This window comes from Cariama cristata, unplaced genomic scaffold (genome assembly GCF_000690535.1).
Source record: "Cariama cristata isolate BGI_N322 unplaced genomic scaffold, ASM69053v1 scaffold3717, whole genome shotgun sequence".
Classification (NCBI taxonomy): domain Eukaryota; kingdom Metazoa; phylum Chordata; class Aves; order Cariamiformes; family Cariamidae; genus Cariama; species Cariama cristata.
Genome location: NW_009625928.1, coordinates 55,896 through 64,815, shown reverse-complemented (window position 1 = coordinate 64,815; position 8,920 = coordinate 55,896).

Below are 8,920 nucleotides of genomic sequence, written 5' to 3'. Positions count from 1 at the left end.
GAGGCCGCAGCGCGGCTGTGGAGTCGTGGTGTGCCCCTCCTTAACTGCACTGCTGAAATGCAGTGTTCCCGTGGTCTCACCTGCTAGTTGACAGACTGACGTGTGTGCGGTTGTTTTCTGTATGGTCTTTTTGAAACGGGTGTGCTCCTAGAGTGAGCATGCACCTCCGGTTTGTGAAGGCGCTCTGAGAAGACTGCCCCTCTTCCAGAGAAGTTTAACTTCTTCTTTCATGGATAGAAGGACTGTGGGACATAGCCCTTTGCATCAGCTGTGCCTCCTGGGGATCAGCCAGAGAAGCAGGGGAGATCATGAGGCGCTGGCAGGAGCTGCTGCCCGTGTGCAAGTACCTTTCTCCTTGCACAGCCCCGCTCAAAGTGGAGTGTGGGAATGGGCACCGCAGGTAGTGCCGACTGAGTTCATGTATCCCGGTGTACAGGGCAGGACCGTGCTGTGTCACAGTCGCGGCACAGGGTGATGTTGCCGGGGTGGCACAGAGCTGCTGAGGAAGGGGAGATTGCAGAGAATGGGGCACTGTCACTAATGGGCCTGCTTGGCGGCTTGCTGAGCGTTTGTGGGACAGTCCTAACCTTGGGGCATGGCCTGTGCTGACTTCTGTCTGGATGCCGCTGCTCTCTCACGCGTTTGACAGTAGCATACTTCACAGTTTTGTACCAGACTCTTTGCAGATGGGGAGCTGTGCTGGTGCAGTTACACCAGTTTAAATGCTTATATTATTCAGTAAAGTCAGCCATGTTTAGATGGGGTTTATCTTTGACCAAGAGCAATGCTGGAGCACCAAAGTGGTCCCTACTTCCATCATGCTGCAGTGAAGCTTATGCAAACCTTCAGCTGAAAAATTTACAGCAGGCTTTCTCAAAGAGGCTAGCTTTTTGAAACATAATTCATGACACATTTTACTGTCTCCAAACCACTCCCTTAAAGTTCACAACATAAATCTCCAGGACTATATTGTTAGAGGCCCCTGCTTAGCAATGAAATAAATGTTTATAAATCCAGTAGGATTTTTTTCTCAAGTCAGTCTTCTGTTTCTTATATTGTGCATTCACGTTACCTTTCCTGGTAATCTTGAGCTCATGTTATAAGGACAGCTGGGCACCGTTCCTTCTTAGTTACCGTTAGTATTTCTGTCTCCCTAGAGGAATTGCCTTGCTGATATTTTTGTGCTGATTTTCCGGGGCTTTGTGTCCACTAGAGGGAGGTGTGCACAAAGCGTCCGTTGATTTTGCGGTTAAACTGCATCACTGCCGGTAAGAACAAGCACAGGTTTACGAATAATTAGAGTGCATTTACTGCAGGTGAAAAGAATTGATGAACGCCATTTAAGAGCCACTGTTAATAAGATAGGAAATAAAATCAGTAAGAATCAGGATTTCAGTTTAAAATTAAAAATAAGTAATTTATTGATCTAATTATAGCTCAATCACGGTATGAGGTCCCAGTTCTTCCTGCGACGTGCTGCCAGCAAACCTGTAGATTAGAAATCATGGCCAAAGCTGATTCACACAGCCAGAAAGGGCTACAAGAAACAGGCGATACTGACCCAAGGGTAGGGAAGTTAAAGGCAATCAAGGATCCCATGGACATCACACATCACACATGTTTCAAGCATACATATGCTATGTATTTATTAGGCTGTGTTTTATGAATAGCTGTGTATTGGTGTGTTAGAAGGTTTTAAAATGGTTGTTAGGGGTGTTTTCTAAGGAGCTGGGGTGAAGTGCCTGTATGTAGAAGAATCTGTATGTAGTGTATGTGGCCAGATTAATTTTATGTATTACAGTCGGTAACGATTGTTTCACTTGTCAAATGAAAAATATATGCACACATACATTTGGTTACATCCATCTATGTATGTCCATGTGTCTATCAGCTTGTTTTCACTAAGTGAAGGCGGTGGCGAACCTCCTGGTGCATGCAGGCTGCTCGCTGGTTTTGCTTTGGTGCAGGTTTTTGTTTGGCTGCAGCTTCCCCTTTCCTCCTTACTGAGCTCACAGCAGACAGGTTGTCAGTCGCTGTACTGGACACGGAAATGGGTATAGAGAAAAGCTGAAGAACAGCATAAGCAGGACCAATGAGAAGGGACTTTGCTTTCTGTTTTGCTGAAGTATTAAATTTGTTGTCTTTCAGTCTGAAATTTTATGTGTGCTTGTCTAGTCAGGATCAGTGGCCCTTAGGATCCCTGACCAGGTTTACAGGCAGTGGAAAAGGGTGTTTAATACCTTTCTACTAAATCACTAAGACAGTATTTCCCTCACAAATATCACTTCTTTGATAGTGACCACACCTGATTAAATTTGCACTGGTTCAGGTTTGTTCCAATTTGACATTGGTCATCTGGGAGCTCTGCTGTATGCAGGCAGCAGGTGAAAAATGAGCACGAGAACAGTTATGCAAATCATTGTAAGTTTGTTGCCTTTTTTTTCATATTTTACTAAAAGACAGCAAATTGCCTGACCACAGGACACTGTTTGTAGCAGCACCATCTAATGCTAAGTCTAAAGTCTCTTAGGAGACTTTCGTCATGGTTCCATCACAAACAGAAAATGCTTTGGAGATTTGAGACAGCAGAATTGAAAATCTAGACCAGTGGATCCTGTAGCATCTTTGGTGACTTGGGATGGAATCTCCTGGAATACTGTGGTTTGAATCATTTGATGTTAGTAACCAGAGAAAGAGGAGCACGTGCAAATCCTTCTCTCTCCTTCAAAGATGCTTGCTTTTTGTTTGGGTTTTTTTTTTTTTAGTTCACCCATTATTGTGTTAAATAGCATAATTCAGGGCCTGACTGGGTGTTCCTCAGTCCATATCCATGGGAGTAGTCCTCCTAGATTGTGACGGTACCTCTGAAAGAAGCACATCGTGGGCAGGTGGCAATCTGGGAGGGTCGACACAAAAAATGGCAGTGGTTAAATGCCAGACAGGGCCTGTGATGTAGGTTCAGGGGAGTGAAAAATGCAGAAGGGCAAGAAGGATGTGGTAGTAAGAAATCATGAAGGGAAAAATGTTCTGCCTGTGAACCCTGGGATTCACAGCTGTGTGGCAGCTCCTTTACAAAATGGAGATGATGCAGGTATATTTTTGGGGCCTGCAGAAAGACTGTAGTAAATCGGAAAAGGAATATAAAGATGCCCCCTGTAATCTGGTATTTGACACAGGCACAAACGTGAAGCTGAACCCATCACAGCATCAAGTTCTTTACAAAGCTTGACAAATTACTTTGGTTTTGTTCTGGCTGCTAATGTTTGTAATCCTCAAACTCCAAAAAGGGAAGTTTTGTCTGCTAAAGAAGTACCAGAGGCTTTAGTTATATGTATGACTGACAGTATCTCTGTTCACTCTTTTTCGCCTGTGTTGTTTGGATAGTTAATACTAGTTGCCAGAGTGTCAGGAAGACATTTTCCTGGTTGTTTTACTTTTGATTTAGGCCTGGGGAGAGAAAGGAAAAAGTAAGCCTTGTCTCTGTTTAAATTCTTTTGTGTCTGCAGCATTTTGAGGGCTCCTGTACAGGGGTTCACTTTGGTTTATTCACCGTAAGCTGAACTAAATTTTATTTAGTTACTTTACACTGCAAAGAAACACTGCTATTTACTATTTCTATATCAAAATGAAGATCTGGAAAACATGGCTCAAGGGAAGTAGGATTATTAGACATGCACTGTCATGATAGCACAAGAATTTTCCCTGTTGTTAGCTTTGATGGCTGCCTGTTAAGGAAACTTTGTTTTCTCATAGGAAAACATAATTTTTTATTTTTCAGAAACACACAGGGAGGAACTATGTTACTTTAAACTTGAATTGCACAGCACTACACTTTAGCTAGTATCTTAATATCAAAGATTAAGTTTTGATTTCTAGGGTTGAAGATATGAAAGGGTGAAGAAATGAAGAATGCATTATCCTCTGCAATTTACTGGCATACATTTGGATGCAGTGATCTCTTCCTTCTACAGTATTGGCTGTATTTTGAATAAAGCTGCTGTGTTTCACAGAATAAAGGAAAAGCAGCAGTCTAAAACTGCAAGCAGAAGCAAACATAGAGGTACAGATTCCTAAGGCATAGTAAGCAGCAAGGACGGATGCTCCATGCTTCTTCTAATCTGCTCAGTCTTACTCATTTCTTGTATTGCTGTCCATCAAGAAAAATACAAGTCCCTCATTTCTACAGAAGAAACTCAAAAATGCCAGTAGTCTATGCAGTTATTTGCCGAGTACCAGCCAAATGATCAGTAGCTTTTAAGCCCAAAGGCATTTGGATAACTAGCTCTTGTTTAGGCATCTCCTATTTGACTTCTGTTGAAGCTAGGCACCTAGACACATTTTCAAGATTTGCTACTAAGTCTTGTAATTGGTAATTTTATCTTTGCTTTCTTGAATGGTTTGGGTTTGAGAAGATATTCTAGCATGGAGGAGGGAAGTCCACCTCCAAATATGTGTATATGTAAGTATCTCCATATTTGGTGATACAGATTTATCTAGCCAGGTAGTCTTTTGAACATATGGGCCTTTTTAGACTTTAAAAATACAGATACTAATTATTTTTAATGTGGTTATCATTGGTGTCCGTGAGGTGCATACATTTTCCTCATGATTCTGTTCAGGCCACTGTTGCCAAGTGACCATCAATATAACTGAGAGGAAATTCTGGTTCAGAAAGCAGAGTTGCAAAACTAGAACAAGAGCCAAGAGATACTTTGATAAAGATATACAGAAAACGTGTGGACAACATTTTCATTTCAAACAAGAATGTGCGTGTGCACAAAATTAACTAAAATTAACCAACGTCATTAATCAACTTTTTTTGCCCTTTTGTCTAAGAAGCTCTTGGATCCATCAGAGTTCCCAGAAAAATGGGTGGGTGAACAAAATATGTTTATTACCCTTCTTTACTGATAAACTTAGTATTGTAATATAGCTGGTATTTTCTCATTAGGAGCCCAGTCTTCTTCTGTAATAATTTATACTGAGTGAATTAAAAATGCGATATCCATCAGCAACAATATGCTGTGCAGTAGATGACTGTATCTTTGTGCCATCTTGGAAGACTTGACCTGGTAGGACTTCTGTGCTATACACAGTGCAGTTTGGTGCATGCTATGTCTTCAGGCATCTTTGCAGACAAAATAAATGGCTGTTTAAAGTCTTTAATCTTTTAATTAAGCCTTAAGCTGAAAGTAAACTGTAAAAGGCATTACAGTAGAAAGATGAACATTAATTATTTTGGCAGATCTTAAATTACATTCCAACAAATCTTATTAGTAAAGTAATTCTGCATATAAATATTAGCTGTAAGTCATTCCCATGTTATCTGCTGCCGTTTTTGGTATTTCAAGAGAAAAATCACATCAGGTCTGTTCAGGTGTGCATTAGTCTTATAAGAGTGACAGTTTCATGAACTTTTGAAGTCTGTCTAGTCAGTTTTTGTTATGACAGCGAATGGTTTTAGGTGTAAGGTGTCAGGAGTGAAGTCAATTACAACTCATATCTGCAGGCTTGTGTCTTAAGCTTTTAAATCAAGCTTCAGAAAGGAAATCCGTTTCGTGCAAGTAGTCCCACCGACCACAGTCTTCATTACAGGGAACTCTCCTACTGAGGCATGAATTTTGTTTGCTCTTTCCATGAGTTATGTGGACACCACTGTGTGGAATAAATCAAAACTCAAAGATACCACAGTAGGTTAGTCTTCAACCACTGTGATGCTGCTATAGCACACATTGGGTTATATTTCTTGGGAAAAAGGACAGTGTTACAGTAAATCCTCCGCTTCTTGCTGTTTTTCTGTACTAACAGCTGATATTCAGCCCTCCAGTGATGGATAGACCTTACAAGTTACCAGAAAACTGAAGAGCTCCAGGCAATATGTGTTTGTTCAATAGCTTACTCAGTCACATGAGACCTACCTGTTAATATATGGAAATTGGTCTTTGGCATATGGTGTAGGAGCCCATTTACAAAGTACAGGAAAGTTTTAGCTTTCTTTGTGAAGGTATATGTGTGTCTTTCTCTTTCTTTGGAGCGCTGTCCTGAAGCATCCCTTGCTTCCCCCAAGGCAGCCCCTCATATGCTCCTCCATGCCCTGGGCTTGGATTTCCTGCCTCCCTCACCTTGGTGCAGCCTCCCACCCTGCTCCTGGCTTGACTTTTACATTTGAGCCACCCCTTGACTTTCCAGTTTATTGACAATGCTTCTTAGCTAGGCCATGGGCTTGTTGCAAGAGCTGGCTTTTCTTGGGGTCAGTCACTGTGTGCGTTAACTTCAACACAGCTCCAAACCTAGCTCAGATTTGGCACAAATAATTTGGATTATGTGTTCATGCTTGAATCTTCCAATATACGTAATTATGCTCTTGACTGGCTGAGAATTACCTAATTTCTGTTTTCCTTGGCTCTTCTCTTCTTCTGTGCTTTCAGCCTGTGCTGCTCTCATCCACTCATCCTTTACCCTGTAGATGCCTCGAAAAAGCAGGTTTGTTCTTATGCCAATGTTTTGGTAGTGCATGGGTCAAAGGATCTGGAGCTTCCTCAGGGCCTTTGGTCCCCCTATGGTGCAAACGCAGATCAATGCAGTTTATTCCCATCACCCCGGCCATTTAGACAAGATATTTCTTCTTAGAGCAATATTTGTATGGCAGTTTCAACACCAAAGAATGTGTCACTCTTGTACAGAGGCACGTCTTTCAAAGTCATTGTCCATTTCCTGGTAGAGCTGAGAGCACAGTGCTCACTTTTCCCTTGTCTTCTAACGGCAAATTCCTCTCCAGTTTTCACCCTGCATAAACTGCCTGATGGACCACAAGTGGGCTTTGTTGGAACATGACCTGAGAGTTTACTTTTGCTGATCCCTAGTTGCTGGTGTATTTGTTGAGAAGATTATAAAAGTACTTGAGGCATGGCACTTAGCTCTTTTTGGAGTATTTAATCAAATACATTCCCAAGATTTATAGAGAATCAGTGTCTGAAACTATCAGGAAAGAGTTTTATTGGCATAAAAGGATCTCAGCAGTGCAAAATTGGTGGCATAGGAGAAGTAAATGTGAGAAAGTGAGAAGTAACATCATATGTTAGGGTTAGTGCAGCAACCCAGCTTTTTAACCTTTAATATCTTCTTATTGAATCATAATCCGTATTATGCTTTTTTTTGTTTGATAACCTTTCAGGTTGTTTATTTCCTGCTGCAGCCATTCAGCAGAGCATATCCTCTGAAAACAGTGCAGCTGCAGCGTTGCTGCCTTTAAGCTGTCTTGAAGGCCTACAGGAACAGACACCCCCCCAAGTACAAGGATGTACTTGACTTGGAGATAAACGTGGCCCAAGCAGACAGCAGACTGGTCTGAGGACTGTCATTGTGGAGTGGGACTGAGTAAAGATGTCCAGCATAACATTAATAGGTATGTGACTGTCCAAGTTTCATTTAAAATATTAAATAGTGATGTGGAATGAAGAATGAAAATACATTATTTGTATTAATCAGCTGAGTTACTGTTGCTGACAGTATAAAGGTCATGGAGAGCGAGAAAGATAACAGAAATGAAAAATGTAGATGGCAAATTGCAAACCTTTACAAAATAATCCGTATGAGGAAGAGTATTTTCATTGTGAAGAACACACTTGGAAGCCAACAATACAGAGAAAGCCACAGTTTAATCATAGCAGAGAGTAAATCATATCAGGGTATCCATATTTTGTGCAGACTTATAATTCCATGTCTAGACAGAACACAGAATGGCCAGGGCATTTCTCTGGCTTATTTACTCACCTGCAGGCATTTTGCAATAAATGATACAGTCACGGGATCACCGAATTATGTAGACTGGAAGTCTGGAGGTGATCTGATCCAAGACACCCGACGCATCCCACTCCAACCCCAAAGCAAGGCCAACTTAGATTAGATTGCTTATAACCTCGATCCTTGAGTTTTGAGTATCTCCAAGTCTGTTCCAGTGTTTGACCACCCTCATAGTGCAGAAGGTCTTCCTGATATCTAAGTGGAATTTCTAGTGTCCAAGCTTGTGTCTATCAACTCTTGTCCTATCACTGTGCACCTCCAAGAAGAGTCTTGAGCTTGTCTTCTCTACATCCTTTGATGCAGACAGTAGTTGTGGACATTTGTAGTATTTCCCGTTAGCCTTCTTTTGTCTGGACTGAACAAACTCGGCTCCCTCCACTTCACATCATGCTCCAGACCCCTGACCCTCTTTTGGCCCTGCCCAGGACTTGCTGCAGCTTGTCACTGTATTTCCTGTACTGGGGAAGCCCAAAACTGGACATGGTACTCCAGATGAAGTCACACAAATACCAAATGGAAGGGAAATAATCATGTCCCTCAGGCTATTGGCTACAGTCATGTGTAATAGAGCCCAGTATGGGCATACTGCCGGCTCGTGTTCAACTTGCTGTCCACCAGGACCCCAAGTCCTTGCAAAGCTCCTTTCCACCCAGTTGTCCCCCAGCTTGGGCCGTTGTATGGAGTTGCTCCATCCCAGGTGCAGTACTTTGCCTCTGTTGAACTTCATGAGATTTCTGCCAGCCCATTTCTACAGTCAAATCCCCTCTGAAGAGCAGGCCTGCTCTCCAGTGTACCAGCTGTTGCCTTTTATTTAGCACGAGCAGTGGACTGGCTGACTGTTTAATGCACATCGTCATCCAGGTCATTATTAAAGGTATTAAAACAGTAGCATCAGTTCCAGTATCGACCCCCCAGGAATGCTATTAGTAAATGGCTGCCAGCTGGGCTTCCTGCCTCTGCCTGTCAGCAGTTTGCAAATCAGCAGGAGAAAAGCAAGTAGAGACTATAATCTGAGAATATTTGTCCCACAGTGAAATTTTGTTGATCTGAGTGTTTTGGAGAGCTAACAGCAAAGTCTTTCCAGTTCTACTTGTTTGTCTTCTATACGAAATCAGCA